Genomic DNA, 18,005 nt, shown 5'->3' with positions numbered 1-18,005 from the left:
AGTGTGTGTCCTCTTGTGCTTGTGATGGGTCCGTCTGCGTTACTTCCCTGTGTCACCCTGTGTGTCCTCCATGAGTTTCTACAGGCTTCACTTCTGTTTTATTAGTGTTCTCAGTTTACCCCTTAGTTTCTGTGTATGCCATTCTCCACTCCTGCTGTATGCTGCTCACCTTATAAATAAAACTCACTCGCATCATAGCTGTGCCTGCATTTTGGATCCTCTATCACAATCCCACACGTCTGCCGCCGCAGCTGTGACTATATGTTATATTTTTGTGCTAAAAGGAGGGATAATTATTTAGTATGTTGATTTAGAATCGAATAGAATAAAATAATCCTTTAATTGTCCCACAAGGGGAAATTTGGTAACTGTTTGTTTTGTTTTTTATGTCATGTGTTAATTATTGGATGGCACTTTTGTAAGAGGCATGATTTGGACATGCGGCAAGAAAGGAAAGAAAAGGCAATTATGTCAGAGTGAAGCTACAGTTTATTTTGTAAGAGGTCAGTGTGAAACATATCACTGCCGTGATGTTTGCAAATAATTTGGTGTTGAAGTAAAGATCCTCGGTGAAGTTTGTCAAAGACTCGTGCATCTGTTTGTATGAAAACCATTTGAGCGGAGAAGTCAGAAGCGTTAACCTAAAGCTTCATTCATTTGGATTTACGGACTCCACTTCCTTGTAAATAAAGAAAAGCGAGCATATTCGAACTTTGAGGTTCGCCATGTGTTTTCATGCAGTTTTTGTGCTGTTGAAAAGAAGACATTATGACGGTGTCGATGTTACTTAATAATAATTCAGTGTCCAACCTAACAACCTGTCATGGTCTGGGTGAGTGCCAGTGTTTTTCCAATCTGTTACTCCTCCTCCCTGGGGCGGAGCCAGACTCATCTCTTCAGAAGCTGCACCTGGAGCTAATTAACGCTGCAGCATTCAAGTCCAGCCGTGACAACAGCTCTTTGCCAGAACGTCTGCTTACCAGCGTGAGTGTTGGCCAAGTCGCATGTCTACTTGTATGCTTTTGCTGCTGCTGAACTTACTTTCCACCCGGTTGCAGGACTTCACTGCAGCCTTCACCACCTTCTCTCCGATTCAGATACATTCACTCACTCCACCTGCCTGCCTCCCTGCTCACAAAGTAAGACCTCTTGGACCAAACTGCCAGTATTCACACAGACCTTCTCTGAACTTACCTCCTCCTCCCATGTGCCTCTATCTTCAAGCAAGTAAGCCATAAAGATCTATGTCACTTTAAAACTCCAAGCTGATATTCCTGTTTTGTTGCAGTCTGTCTGAGAGCTGCTCCTGGCCAGCTCAGACACTCCTGCCTGTGTTTACTCTCCACTCTGGGACTCCATTTTCCTGACCTCCTACCATTTAGTTATAGCATCCATTTCATAGTGGCTTGTCACGTATCATTGCTCATAGAAGTACAAATTGTCATTAATGTTAATGTGTTAATACACTCAGTGCTTCTTGCTCACAGTTGAATTGTACTTCGTAGTGTAAATATTCAATGTTTAGCTCACATTTCATGTTCGTACTGTCTTTCCCCTGTATATAGCCCTGCCCCACTCCTTAGTGTTAAAGTGTGTAGTCGTGTCACCCAGTATTGTATATAGACACTGCCTCACATGCACAAGCATTGTATTCAAACATCACTTTCATTATTAAAACTAATTTTCACACGCTTCCCAGTGTCCTTGTTGAGTCTGTTATGCGAGTCCACCTTTGTGTCTGACGGCTTGTGCTGTGACACAACCCTCAGTTTTGTAGTTTTATTGGTCCGTCTACATTTTACTGGCTTATGAAAAAAGCTTTTATTTTTAAATATTAATGCAGTTTAATTAACGCAATACTTGATATTATTTTGCTTTCAATTATTAAAACCCGATTCTTTTATTACTTTTAATGCACAGAGAAAACCCGACTCAGGAGTGGTCAGAGCTCAAAAATCATCTTTATTCTACATTTCCTGAAAAGGAGATCTGCAGGGCTAAGCCTCTGCAGATCTGAAGCCAAATGCGTATAATATAGTTCTGTTATACGTCATGCACAGTTTCGATAAAAACAACTCCTGCGCTGCACTCTGCCTAGTTTCGCTTTTCTGTCTGCACCGCTTCCTGTTCTCTGCACAAAGCGTCTCCTTCTGCAGAGTTTCCTGTCTTACACAGTACTTTGTGACCTTTAGCACACATTCTAACTCAAAGTGGCGTTTTTACTACACTGGCCTCTATAAAACAATATAAACAGAAAATAAGCACTAAGAATATATTTATTCCGTAACACAATCTAAAAAATGTTACAAAAGCCTTGAAATAAGTATGATGTAGTATACCACATGCTCCTCTTTAGACTCACCCTGCTCGCTTCCATGTAAAATAGGACGACTGCCTTCAGCAAGCTGTATAATTAAACATGTATCAGACTGAATTAATTGCTGCCTACATGTGTCCAAAAATATTTGGGTGCAGCACCAGGGAAACCTGCAATGCTCAGTGTGACTATAAATTTAAGGTACCCTTGGTTTAGTTACTGTTTATTTTTCTGTTTAATTCTGTTTTGTTTTATGGTTCAGAAAAAAAGCAACTTAAGCAGTGATTTTTTTGTTAATGGAAAATTGTTACAAGTCTTCTGTTGTGGTCTACTTGTTAACAGAATTAAATGCTGAGGCACCGAAAGTAAGTGTGTCCTGATTTTTTTTTAGGAGTTACTGTAAAAAAAATTATTTCATTCAACCACAGTGTAGTTTTAAGGAAGTGAAGAGTTTTATAAAGTGGTCTTACAACACAAGGAGACATTTTTATTTTTGTTGTTTTAAAATGTTTGTAAGGACAAATAAAGCCAACTGAACTGTAGCAATGCTGTAGCAATGTTGTACTACAGCAGTATTATTGCCTTAATATACAAAATGAAGCCAGGAATTTAATAAACAACACTTTCTATAATCATATCCATAAGTATGTACTTGATAAGATTTGTAATTACCAGTAAATTATAATTACAATAACATTTTCAGGGTATTTTGTCAAAAAGGCAAATCCACCTTTGGGATACACGTGAAAACCCATTTTACAGCTGATATATCAAAAACAGTACATTGCTGTAATTTTAAACCCAGGTACTAGTCTAATAAGAGTATTTTCACTTTTAAAAAAAAAAAAAAAAAGGGTGGTGTATTATTAATTATATAGGGTGACCAACCGTCCTCTTTTCCCCGGACATGTCCACTTTTCACGTTTTGTCCGGGGCATCCCGGGGGATTTTCGAGATTGATAAAAATGTCCGGGTTTTCCTATATTCCGACAGAGGACCCATGTGTGAGACGTCATTCCCGAACTGCTGTTTTGTGAGCGCTTGTTCTGCGCTCACAGACGGGACAGACAGCGCGCAGCAACGCGCCTAATGTTGTTTAAAAGATCCCAAAGCGCAAGTGCATCTTTTCAGACAAACTGCAAAAGAAATTTCCCTCGTACCGACCATAGCGGGACTGGCCATCGGGCATTTGCCCAGCGGGCCGATGGTGATTTTTCGTTTCTATGGGCCGATGGTTTTGTTGTTGTTGTTGTTGTTTTTGTAACGGTATAAACAATGAAAGGTGGTGGATTGACCAGATGCTGGCCGATGTGTAAAAATAACTTATTTGGTGGTGTCTATGGCGGAGCTTCCACAGAGGCCAGCAGGTGGATGAGGGAAAGGGGAGGCAGGAGGAGGAGAGACCCGAGGCGGCTGCTGGTCCGAGTGTCAGGTGAACTGAACTTCAGGTAAGAAGTTATGACCTGCAATCTATCTGGGTCAGATATAAACCAAGTTTAGGTGGAGTTTATTTTCATTGTGCTGACTTTTTACCGTCAGTTACAATAACTCGCACTGTGTACTAGCTAGCATGACAGTTTCTATACAGCTGGGCGGGTGCTATGATGTTACTGATAGTGATATGATATCGGTTTGGATATGTGGTGAGAGGGAAACATGAAGATGGAACCAGGAGATGTACTTACTGAATCATCAGAGCTGAACAGGTGATGGAGAAACAGGTTTACCTTTAAGGTGACATGAATGAGTTGAAGTTATGAACTGTTTCTGAGAGACAAATAACACCAGGATCCTTTTCTACATAGCTGACAGCTGGTAACTGTGCAGGGGCGGGTCTAGCAAAGTTTTGCCAGGGGGCCAGGTAGGGCATTAACAGAGAAAGGGGGGCACAAAGAAATACTTTTCTTTATTATTCTCATTTAAAATGTCTCACTTTTAATAAATCGTTTCCTGAATCTTACAACAAAGTTTTCATCTGATGTAAAATGTATAGAAATCATACATATACCAACAAGACTGTACATCACTGTCACAACAGCGTTTGTTTTCATTCAAAGGCTTTATGGCTCTTCCTATAATACCTGGTGGGCCGGTCTCTAGTCAAAATGCCCTGGTCAATTTTTTGTCCCAGTCCAACCCTCGTACCGACCCAGTACTGGTAATTTTTCTTATGCAGATGAGGCATTATTTCTGTACCATTATTTAATTCCATAGGTTTTTAAGTTTTGGGGGGGGGGGTTTTGCACTTGTTGACTTGTAAAAGCTTATATGACATATTTTATTTCATAATTCATTAACCGCACAGAGAAGGCATCATTTAAATATGTTAAATATGTTTCTTTAAGCAAGTTCTTCATGACTGAGCCAAGTGTCCTCTTTTTTGGAAATCAAAATATGGTCACCCTAAATTATAAAATAAAAGTACTACTACTACTAATAATAACACAACTAATAACAGGATATTGGTGTGATTTTATAGCTGACTTATTGTATTGGAACAGTGTTTGATCATATTATTAGATCATTTCACTGTTATCCATCCATCCATTCTCTTATCCTTATCAGGGTCGGGGGAGGGCTGGAGCCTATCCCAGCTACCAGAGGGCAAGACACCCTAGACAAGTCGCCAATCTAACATGTGAAGACAGGCAACAATTCACACTCACAATCCCACGAACCCCACCAAGTGAACCCATGCAAACACGGAGAATATGAAAGCTTCGCCTCAGCCAGACGGTGGAGTTGAACTCAAATCCTTCTTGCTGCAAAGCAACAGTGCAAACCACCATGCAGCCCCAATTTCAAATTGCACTGTTATCAAACATGTTAATATATTTTAATATTTTATTTAAAAAATATATAGAAATACACATGATTGCATGTCAATTTAAAGCTAAAACAAGTGTATCTTAATTGACTGTCCTATAAAAAACTGACATTTTCTGTATTTTCATTATAGAAGATTTCTATTTTTTTACATGATGGTAAGTTTCTGTTATTGTATTTATGTGACATGCCAACTGTGGGAATATTGCAGGGGTTTTTTACTGCCTTTTTTTTTACTGTGTATATTAAAACAGGTCTGATTCTATCATGAAAATCAATCCATGGGCTGATGAACACTCCCAGAACTCATTTGTACACAGTTTTGCCATTCCGTGCACGAATTCAGATTAAAGTTATATCATGCAGAGAGGAAGCCATATGTGATCACGGTCCACAAACACTGACATCTTCCCTAGGCCAGAGCTCATTTAAAATAGACTGAGGCAAAGTGGAAAACTGTACTATAGTGCCTCTAGTACCCATCAATACCTTTCAGTATTGATCGTACATTTATCTCTCTCACACACACACAGAAAAACACCCCTCACTACATCAAAGTGCAATAAAGTGACTACTCAAATTACCCCTAATGATAACTACTGCTTCACTTATCTTTACAAACAATGTTATCATGGTAACAGATTTCCACTCAGCATGCACACAAACACACATTCACTGAACATTATACAACACTGTACACAACCACAGCCTGCTGGCACTGCATTGCAGTCATTTTTGACCCTCTATGCCTCTGGCTGGCTACTCCTTCTCTCCTCACTTGTTTGTTATCTCAGCCAAACCCCAGCTCTGTATGCCACTTCCTTCTCTCTTCTTTCACCTACCTGACTCTTCTGTCCACACGAAACTTGAGCATTATCCCCTGGATAGATCATGTACTGGAAGAAGTTGGACAAATGGACCGATGGATGAGACAAACGAAGTTAAACAGAGAGGAGGACTGCAGATAGATAGAGGGAGGAGATGAACAAGGCTTTCCTGTCTCCCACAGCCTGCACGCCTCTGCCTGTTTCCTAACCTGTCTTACCATTTCTCTTCTCCTTACCCCCCTCCCCTTTTTCTGTATCTGACTATCTCTCTCACACACACACAGATGCACACGCACTTGCTGCTTTCTGGCTGAGAATTGCAACAGTCAGCTTATTCAGTCCTCTTAGCCACCACAGATATACACTCCAATGGTATATCGTGGTCTGTCTCATTTTCACCCCAGGGCTCTCATTCACACACACACACACACACACACACACACACACACACACACACACACACACACTTTGTCTCTTTTTCTCCCTCTCACTAGCAATGAGTGTAAACTATGGATGTTCTGGTGACTAAACAAGGAAAAAAAATAGACTAATCGACTAGTCAAAAGCTAAAAAACTGTCTCTCTCGGGAAGGGACGGGAAAAGAAAGACAGGAAAAGGATCTGAGACACTGAGCAGCAATGGTGATCTGAACCAGGTCAGAGAGGTATGAAGGGGAGAGATGATGGATAGTGTGAGATTATTCTGTTATCATATGTTACCTTATATATGTAATAAAAGTAGTTGAATTATGATATTGCTGTAGATCATATTATACCCCTTAATATAGAGTGTGTGATCAGTATGTAGTTTTAGTTTGCATTATACTTCTGACTTAAAAGAGTGTGAAAATCATTAGATCTATTTGATTGACCTGTATTATTCGATACTGTTGAATGTGTTACATGGTTTCTTGACATTTCATACTGCTGAATCATGAAGAGAATGTTGTGTGCAGAAGACCTTGTGCCGATAATAGAAGAGACGACCACATTCCATACCCCCACCTTTACGGAGAGCAGAAAGACAGGGAGCCGAGGTCATAACTTAGGCGCCGTGTGAGAGAAACATGTGAATGTTTAGGCTTTTATGACTAGGTGGGGGCTACTAGGGGCTATAAAAGGCTGAGTAACCCGTCACCATTTTGAGACATGCTGTGACCCTCTTCAAGCATCTCTCCCCATCATGATGGTTCTTATGCTCTTAAGTGTTGAATTATATGGAAATAAAATATTGTTGATTGAGCATTTATACACCGAGTATTGTCCTTCCTTCAGCCCAAAGATTAAAAGAACTGGGAAATTTTAACAATAGTCTTGAATGTATACAATAGTATCTTGAAATTGATGTGGTATTTAACCAGAACCAAATGAAGCTGCTGCAGAACATGGGTGATGTGGTGCATAGAAGGGGTCCTGGTAAAAATACAGGCAGCAGAGTTATGGACACGTTGAAGCTTATGGATAGATTTTTGACTAAGATCAAAAAGGAGAGCGTTGCAGTTTCAGATACTTGAACTCCTCCACTTGGGGTAGGAACTCGTCCCTGACCCGGAGTGGGACACTCATTCCCACCGCTCCACACTCGGCTGCAAACCGTTCCCGTGTAAGTTGGAGGCCATCACCTACTGAAGCTAACAGAACCACGTCATCTGCGAAAAGCAGAGATGAGGTTCTGAGACCACCCAAGTGAAAGCCTTCCGCCACTTGGCTACACCTAGAAATCCTGTCCATAAAAATTATGAACCGAATTTGCAACAAAAGGCAGCCCTGGCAGCTAATATATCCCCCCCCCTTTATGAATTATCTTGTATAAATAGGCTGTTGATTTTCTTTACTCATTTCACATATTACCAGCAAAATAGTTGCATGTTTAATCATCTGGGAATTTACCCAGATTTATTTATTTATTTAGACAGATCTTGACCCCCCCCAAATGTTCAGCACAAAGTTACGCCGATGTCTGGCAGAGCCCATCACCCACCAGGAACGAGTCTGACTTATGGTCCGGCTATGGTTAATAGATCTCAAAAGGCAATCACTCATATCTAGAAGTCTGGGAAGAGCTACAAAGCCAATACTAAGGCTTTGGGACAACGGTGAACCATGGTGAGAGCCTTTATTCACACATGGAGAAAGCCTGGAATAGTGGTGATCCATCCCAGGAGTGACCAGCCTACCAAACTTACTCCAAGAGTCCAGATATTAATCATCCAGGAGGTCACAAGAGACCAGGGGTCCGTTCTTCGTACCTCGCTTACTACATCCAAGATCAAATGACACATCCAAGATCAAATCATCGTGCTAACTTTGAGCTCGCTAATCCGGTTCTCCGAACACACCTGTTGTTGACGATTAGTATAGCTGGATGAAGTAATCTGAGATCACTGGGTGGCTTAAAAGGGGCTACGCATCGATAGTAGAAACATTGATCGGCAACCCTTTGATTGGTCGGCGAAGATGTCGAAGGAGCGCGCTCAGTATTTTTCGGCAGCAGACCAAGAACTCTTGATTGAAACTCCTGAAATCCCTCAGAGTTTAATGAAAACGCAAGGGAACACTGCAAAAGCAAGGAGAGAGGGCTGGCAGAAAGTTGCTGACAAATTAAACTCGTAAGTAATTTATCATATTATATCCTCTTTCACATTAGAGCCACAACAGGACCCACTAGAACATGGGAACAAGTGAAATATAAGAATATTCCACAGAATGGTAATATTTATCACTTATATTGCTTTTAGTCTCTTGAAAAGAGACCCTGAAATAATCTGTTTGTTTATAACAGCAACCAAGAAAAGGGCAGAGCAAATAAAGACAGGTGGTGGTCCTGCACCCCTCATCACACCCGGCTTTTTGTACTACTGTGACATTTATTGACATTGTGGGTTTTTGTGTGTAGTTTTACATAACACTCCATCACTTTTACCTGTTCCCATGCAAGGGGTGACTGAAGGATGCACAGTAAGTTGGGAGATATATATATATCTATATAGGGAGAGAGAGAGAGAGAGAGAGAGAGAGAGAGAGAGAGAGAGAGAGAGAGAGAGAGAGAGAGAGAGAGAGAGAGAGAGAGAGAGAGAGAAAGAAATAATACCCTCACGGAAAATCGACTTCCCAAATCCACCTTCGCTTTTATAGCCGTGGTCTCTCATCTTGATTACACGAAGTAATTTACTATTACTACTCTAAAATATGAATTACATCTGAAATAATCAAATACATGAAATAGAATGATTACTAGTACATTTCCCTTTTTTTAGGAAATGACCTGTATGTATCTGTATGAAATCAATAAAAGAATCAAATACTGCATTATCTTTAGTTACATTGATAATATTTATTTATGGAGAAACAGTGGAGAAATATCGCTGTTGCTTTCGTATAAATGAAGCGGACATACCTGAGTGGCCGCGATCTAATCCTGTTTACATAAAAGTAAGCCTGCTCCCGAGCAGGTTCACGCTTACGGATCTGTTGCTATGAGAGCAAGTCCCGGATGAGCTTCGGAGAACCGAATGATCCAAGATCACGCGAAATCGTGAACAATCAAATCCAGCTAACTTACTTAGCGAGGTACGAAGAACGGACCCCAGGAAAACATGAAAACAACAACAGGCCACACTTACCTTAGTTAAGGTCAGAGTACATGAATCCACAATAAGAAATAGACTGGGCAAAAATGGCCTGCAAAGCAGAGTTCCAAGATGAAAATTAATGCTGAGTAACTATAAAGGGGACCTGGGGAAAGAAACAGGAAGAAACTGTTAGGTGTAGGCTGTGTGCGGGCAGGAGTGGTGGTAAGGAGGACCCAAAGTGCAGATGCTCGGAGGCAAAAGTGTATTTCAAAAACTCAGCTTTAATGCTGGATGGCAAAAAGTAACAAAAACCCCGAAAATACAAAATAAACTTACATGAAACAGGCAGACGGAACACACAGCAAAATGAACGGTAGATCGCAACACGGACAAACTGAAACACAGGGCTTAAATACACAGAGGGAGCAATCAGGGAATGGGTAACAGGAGGGAAACACAGCTGGGGCAAATCAGGCCTAACGAGACAAAAGAAGCACAACCAGACGCATTTACATGAGACACGGACTTTCAAAGTAAAACAGGAAACATAACACAGACTGAACTTACAGACACAGACTCACAGGCAGGCACTACAACAGAGGGAACAGAGACGTGGGACCAGGGCAGACACAGAGACATAAACCATAAGACATAACTCTAACAAAGAAACCAAAGACTAGAAATGATAAATAATATAATAAACTCAAAAGCCCTGGGTCAACGACCCAGGCATCCTAACAGAAACAGGGATTAGATGAGGTTAAAAACCAGGCAAAAGACCAGACAACACAAGAAAAGACATAAAAAGAAAGAAACATTAGGAAACTTAGACTACAGAGGGGAGTGAACAGGAACAAAATACAACACAAATCAACTAAACAACAAGAAACACATTAAAACTGGCACAAAAAATGTATCAACGTGGAAATAACATGACAAAACAGGAAATACAGGAGAGAAAAAAGAGATGAAAAGGTATGGGCAGAAATCTGTGCCATCAGAAACTGAATTTGAATAAGTTAAATTTGAAATTGAATTTATGGTTTGAAAATGATCATCACTAAATTGAAATTGAATTTTATATTTTGAAAATGAATTCATTTGCTTTGAAACTGCATTTTATCCTTTAAAAATTTAGCTCTCGAATAATTTCAGTTTCACTCTCACCATTCAGTTTCAGTTCCAAAATTCAGTTTTTTGGGACTTACATCCGGTTCCGGTTCAAGCGCAGATTAATAGAACTACGTTTTACTAGCGCACCGAAAGTGTTACTGACGGGAATCTACAGCGTCTTGAGCTGAATTAAGACTTCAGAAGTCATTCGTCATGTCGAATGACCAGCGGATAAACTCTCAGGTTGATAATAAATGTATTACATGTATAAGAACAAGCGTCATGTTAACAAATGATAGACGTACAGTAACTTTTATGCTTATTGTAGCTGTTAGCTAAAAACGCTAATTTAGCTTAGTTTGCCCTGGATTCAGCTTTGACAAACAAATATGATCGACTGTTTCTAGTAGAATTCCAAAGTTGTCATCTTGTACCCTGTCAGAGCCCTGTGTGCTTGCAGAGACCCCTACAGTAGGGAAACATGCAAAACGCTGTCCAAACCTTTGTATTTGAGCTTTATTTATGTCTTACACAGCATCCCAACTCTTTAGCTAACTTAATAACTTTAGCTAAAGTGAATAGTTCGTCTAATTCATTAGTGCAGCATTACTGGATCACCTCCGTTTGAAGTGATATGATATGATATACAACTATCACTGAAACAGCAAACTTTGTAAACAAACAACACTTCTCATTCTCTAAACCAGGGGTCGGCAACCGTTGGCACGCGAAGGGTTAACTGATGGCACGCACGACCATAGCTGGACTGGCCATCGGGCATACCGGACATTTGCTCGGTGGCCCGATGATTTTTTTTTTTTTTTTTTTTGGTGGATTGGCCAGACGCTGGTCGGTGTGTAAAAATAACTCAGTTGTTTGGTGTTGGCCATGGCGGAGCTTCCACAGATTCAGTAAAATTAACAAGTGGAGGAGGCCAGCAGGTGGATGAGGGAAGGGGAGGCAGGAGGAGGAGAGACCCGAGGAAGCCGCCGGTCGGAGCGTCAGGTGAACTAAACTTAAGGTAAGAAGTTAATGACCTGCAGTCTATCCGGGTCAGATATAAACCAAGTTTAGGTGGAGTTTATTTTCGTTGTGCTGACTTTTTACAGTCAGTTACAATAACTCGTACTGCGTGCTAGCTAGCATGACGGAGTTTATATACTGCTGGGCGGGTGCTATGATTTTATTGATAGTGAACTTTATTTTATTCATAAGGTTAGGTAGTAGAGTTGCCAACCGTCCCGTACAAACGGAATCGTCCTGCATTCAGAGAAATTATTACGCGTTTCGTGTTGAGCTGAGAAGGAACACAGTTTGTCCCGGACTTCAGTCAGGATGGAAAAAGACACAAAGCTGGAGTTATTGTGTCTTTGCTGCACAGCTGCATCTTCTTCTCCTCTCATTCTCTCCCCTCTCTCTCCTGTTGCTACTTCAATCATGAAACTGATCAATGATCAGCTGATCAGCTTTTCTCTCTTGTTTGTTTATCGCTCACTTTGCGCCACAAAGAGGAAACCACCGGATGTCGCACTAAACAACAGCAGCACGTTTAAGCTTGGTCAGCTGCTGTTTAATTTATTTCATATTAATTTCTAGTATCAGCTGAGGTTTTCTGGAGCCACAGCTGTAAAGCTGCTGGTCATGATGGTTTGTATATCTGGTGAGAGGGAAACATGCAGATGAAACCAGGAGATGTCCTTACTGAGTCATCAGAGCTGAACAGGTGATGGAGAAACAGGTTTACCTTTTAGGTGACATGGATGAGTTGAAGGGAAGTTATGAACTGTTTCTGAGAGACAAATAACACCAGGATCCTTTTCTATGTAGCTGACAGCTGGTAACTGTGCAGGGGCGGGTCTAGCAAAGTGTTGCCAGGGGGCCAGGTAGGGCATTAACAGGGAAAGGGGGGCACAAAGAAATACTTTCTTATTCTCATTTAAACTGTCTTGCTGTTATTAAATAATTATCTGAAGCTTACAACCAAAGTTTTTATCTGACGTAAAATGAATAGAAATCATACATTTACCAACAAGACTGTACATCACTGTCACAACAGCGTTTGTTTTCATTCAAAGGCTTTATGACTTTAATATCTGGGGGGCCGGTCTTTAGTCAAAATGCATCCAGAGACTCGAGACACAATGCATTTTTGGGACTTTCAGGTGTATGGACCAATGTTTTCTTTTCTGATCAAACCAGAAATCTTTAATGAGCAGCTGGATTTGTCTCGCATTAACTGGCTGAGTTAATGCCAGTTAATGCGACATCGAAGCAGCTGGAATCCACAGCTGTGCGTGTTCATGGAGCTTGCATTTTCACAGGCCGGACATCACTACCTGACAAGTTTAACTGTCTTCAGAACATTGCAGAGGCCTTATTGACAGTATTTGGCTCTACATATCTGCGTGAGCAGATTTTCTCTCACACGAGTGTTCTCAGGTAGCCGTCTGAATGCTGGACACTCGGAGACCTGTGTCTCTGAGTGGGAGACCAGAGATCACATTAACATGTGTGTCTCTGTATTAACAAACATGCCATATTGGCCCAGTTTATTTTTCTTATCATTCTTGTGAGGAGACCATAAATAGCATTTGTATTTTCTGTTGTACAGTTCATTTGCTGTTATGGAGTTCTTGTTATGAATAAAAGTGTCTTTTTTGTTTCAAAATAGCTGATAACTATTCGCTGATAGCTGCCAACATTTGCAAACAAATATAATTCTATAAAGTGGTTCTATATAATGTGTAACTGTTCATATAGAGCGTTATTAAATTTATTGCTAATGCAATCATATGGCACACTGACTTCTGAGGAAATTTTAAATGGCACTCGCCATCAGAAAGGTTGCCTACCCCTGCTCTAAACGTTTGGCCACAGCTGTAGATTACACTATCAGTGCTTTTTCACTCTTGACAATAATTACATTTCTAAATTCTCTTTGTGCATTTACAGGTAAACAATGTCTAATATTTTATCTAAATGACTGCTTTGTCTTTGAAAAGGTGAAGAGCCTGAGGCCGGTGACAGTCCAGTTCTACTCCAAGTACATCCTTACAGTGGCTCACAGGACAAGGCTACATTCCTGTCCTGCCAGAAGAGAAGAGAAACTTCAGAGTCTTCATGCAGTTCAACCACACCTGTCATATTCCATATGACAGGGGTCTCAAACTCCAGTCCTCGAGGGTCGGTGTCATGCAACTTTTCCATGTGTCCCTGGTGCAACACACCTGAATACAATTAGTAGGTCATTAGCAAGAGTATAGAACTTGACTGCATGCGGAGGTGGCAACCCCTAACCCTACCTACTCAAGTAAATTTAAGTAAATGTATGTATTTGGAAACATATACTTCTAAAATACTTTTATTGCACCATGTTCATTCACTCATGAGCTGCTGTAACGTGAATCAAATGGCAGAATTGCCAACTCAGCATGCAGTCAAGTTCTATACTCTTGCTAATGACCTACTAGGTGTGTTGCAACAGGGACACATGGAAAAGTTGCAGGACAGCGGCCCTCGAGGACTGGAGTTTGAGACCCCTGCCGTATGGTGTTCATGCAGTTTTCTACCCCACAGTTACAGCATGTCTGACTGCCTGTTCAGCATATGCAAAAATATATGATGAGTTTAAGCATGTGATGACAAAGGCCTTCCATTATGGTGTTTGTCATCACATGTCACAGACATCTGGATGATCATTTGGAATAAACAAAAAACTAAAAACTTGTTACTTCATCTTTTATCTTCATTATTATTATTATTGTTCTTATTTTACATTTTTCATTGTTAGGCATTAGGTTTACTTACAGTAGTCCATTCTAACTTCTTTCCCTCTTCCATGTTACTGTGTCAACATCTATTTGGGGTTGGGAGTGGAACAGAAAGTAAGGAAATCCAAAGTGCCATTAAAACCAGGAGAGGTTCTTATATTTCAGAAGAAGGGATTAATTCAAAAGAAATGACCTCAATGCCATATTTTATTTAGGAACCCTAGAGAGCACTTTGCAAAATAACACATTCTTATAATTTCACCCTCAGATGAGCCAAGCTACGATTGTCAGGGAAGGTGATGTAGGTACAGAGCATGTGAGAGTGGTTAAGTTGATGTCTCTTGTCTAGATGAAGGCGTAGAGATTCAGTATCTTCAGGCTTCAGTGGACACTCCATTTCTGGCACAAAACACCTGTAAAAGACGGTCGATTTAGGAGGTGACCCGACACCTTCAGCCTGTCAAACATAGCAATGGAGCAGTATGTTTAAAAAAAAAAACAACTAATTAAGCATGCACTCAGTACCCTAAGAATTATTATGATAGTTAAACACAGTGATAGTCACATATCATATCACTTCAAACAGAGGTGATCCAGTAATGCTGCACTAATGAATTAGACTAACTATTCACTTTAGCTAAAGTTATTAAGTTAGCTAAAGAGTTGGGATGCTGTGTAAGACATAAATAAAGCTCAAATACAAAGGTTTGGACAGCGTTTTGCATGTTTCCCTACTGTAGAGGTCTCTGCAAGCATACAGGGCTCTGACAGGGTACAAGATGACAACTTTGGAATCCTACTAGAAACAGTCGATCATATTTGTTTGTCAAAGCTGAATCCAGGGCAAACTAGGCTAAATTAGCATTTTTAGCTAACAGCTACAATAAACATATCAACTGTTAACATGACGCTTGTTCTTATACATGTAATACATTTATTACCAACCTGAGAGTTTATCCGCTGGTCATTCGACATGACGAATGACTTCTGAAGTCTTAATTCAGCTCAAGACGCTGTAGATTCCCGTCAGTAACACTTTCCGTCCGCTAGTAAAACGTAGTTCTATTAATCTGTGCTCGATTACTCTGGAACCGGAACCGGATGTAAGTTCCAAAAAACTGAATTGTAGAACTGAAACTGAATGGTGAGAGTGAAACTGAAATTATTCGAGAGCTGAATTTTTAAAGGATAAAATGCAGTTTCAAAGCAAATGAATTCATTTTCAATATATAAAATTCAATTTCAATTTAGTGATGATCATTTTCAAACCATAAATTCAATTTCAAATTAGACTAATTCAAATTCAGTTTTCAAAAGCATTTATTCAAGTTACAATTCAGATTCAATCTGAGCAATTCAAATTCAGTTTCTGATGGCACAGATTTCTGCCCATAAAGAGGAAACAAATCAACTAAACAAGAAGAAACACATTAAAACTGTGACAAAAACTGTATTAACATGGAAATAACATGACGACACAGGAAATACATGAGAGAAAAAAGAGAACAAATGGAACACAAATCAACTAAATGGCCTGTATTTGTATTTACTTAGCTTTACTTAGTCCCTAAGGACCCCAAAGCGCTTTATGCTACATTCAGTCATTCACACACACATTCACACACTGGTGATGGCAAGCTACATTGTAGCCACAGCTGCCCCTTTGTTTTACAAGAAAAATGTTCGGCCCCCCCCCCCACAAGCACATCCTCCAAACACACACACCCATATTTTGCTCCATTGCGGTTTATTTCACACCTCAAACATTTAGTAAATGATTAAGCAAATACAAGTAAACGGCAATAAATGACAGGTAGTAATAAAATATACTACTAACTCTTTTACGCTACGTCCACACCTACACGGGTATTTTTGAAAACTCAGCTGTTTCTATGCGTTTGGGTCTTTCGTCAACACGTAAACGGCGTTGCGATTCACCGAAAACGGAGATTATTTAAAACTCCTTTTTTGCGTTTACGTGTGGACGACGATTACAGAGTTCGTCACGCAACGTCAAAAGTATGTGCCTCTTTCACGTCACGCTGTGCGCCACATTATTGTTTACATGAGATGGATTTCAGAATGGCAGATAGAGACAAAATACTGTTACTGTTAATCTGAGTATCTGCAGGTTTTACACGCTTACATATACACACGCAGTTACTGTCCCTGCATTTAAAAAGGCAGAGGCGTCATGATGTGATTATTTTACGTGTAGTTGGTTTTTTTTCCTGTGTAATAATTTTCAACATTGCTGTCAATACATTTTTCAAAAAATGGCTCTCTGTGCAAAATGGTTTCAAAAACAAAAACAGCTGTGGGATCCTGTTTGTCCGTGATTTAAACCGGGAGAACAAATTACGGCAGGATCAGCCTGATATTATTTGTATCCCGCTGTAACTTTACTGCATAAAGAGCTAACATGTCCAAAATATCAGGAGTAGTTAGTTATTACAAGAAGTGTTTGTCAACTAAAAATCAAGAATGTGGGATACTGTTTGTCCATGATTTGGAGAGCCCAGCGCTGCTCCCGACGCAGGGAAAACCAATTCTGCTGGGGAGACCTACCTTGGCACTTGTGCAGGTGAAGCCAAAGGGAAGATATGCTTCACCATATTTTCCTGTCTTTGGCTTGGAAGGAAGTTGGTTTGTCAAAGTCAAAGTCAAAGTCAGTTTTATTTGTCAATTTCTTCAGATGTACTTGCCATACAAAGGAATTGAAATTACGTTTCACACTGTCCCATGCGTAGACATAGACAACAATAAAGTGCAGATGCACAACATTTAGGTAACATACAGGATATAACAAGACACGACCTACACATAACATATAATAAAGTGTTCCACAGTGCGCCCTGGAAAGTAGTGTACTAGTCTACTTGACGTAGTCCCAGGTTGTGGTTGGTAAGTGTTTTTGTTTTAATGCAGCATAAGACTGTAGCAGCAGTAATAGTAATATAAATAATATAAATAGTGCTAAAGAAAATACTAAAAATACTAAAAATATATAGCAGCAGGTGTGTGCAATTGTAATGCAGAGGTAGTCGTTTCCAGTCAGGAATGTGGAGAGTGTTTCCTTGTTGTGGAGTGTGTGTGTGTGTGGGGTGGGGGGGGGGGGGTAGGGTCCAGTCTGTCTTCCTATACTCCTGCCAGTCTGGTGGTTCTGCTGGCTGGGAGCTGGGAAGGGAGAGAGTTCAGCAGTCTCACAGCCTGGTGGATGAAGCTGTTGGTGAGCCTGGTAGTGCGGGAGCGGAGGCTTCTGTATCTTTTTCCGGAGGGCAGGAGGCTAAACAGACAGTGCGCGGGGTGGGTTGCATCGTTGACAATTGTGATGGCTTTGCGGGTAAGGCGGGTGGTGTAGATGTCTTGCAGGGAGGGGAGTGGTACACCAACTATCCTCTCAGCTGTTCTCACAATGCGCTGTAGAGCTTGTCTGTTATAGTCAGTGCAGCTACCGCCCCACACAGTGATGCAGCTGGAAAGGATGCTTTCAATGGTTCCTCTGTAGAATGTGGTCAGGATGGGTGGTGGAGCACTTGCCCGCTTGAGTTTGCGCAGGAAGTAGAGGCGCTGTTGTGCTT

Source organism: Oreochromis aureus, linkage group 5, assembly GCF_013358895.1.
Source record: "Oreochromis aureus strain Israel breed Guangdong linkage group 5, ZZ_aureus, whole genome shotgun sequence".
Taxonomy (NCBI): Eukaryota; Metazoa; Chordata; class Actinopteri; order Cichliformes; family Cichlidae; genus Oreochromis; species Oreochromis aureus.
The sequence above is the reverse complement of the archived record's forward strand: the minus strand, read 5'-3'. Positions refer to the sequence as shown.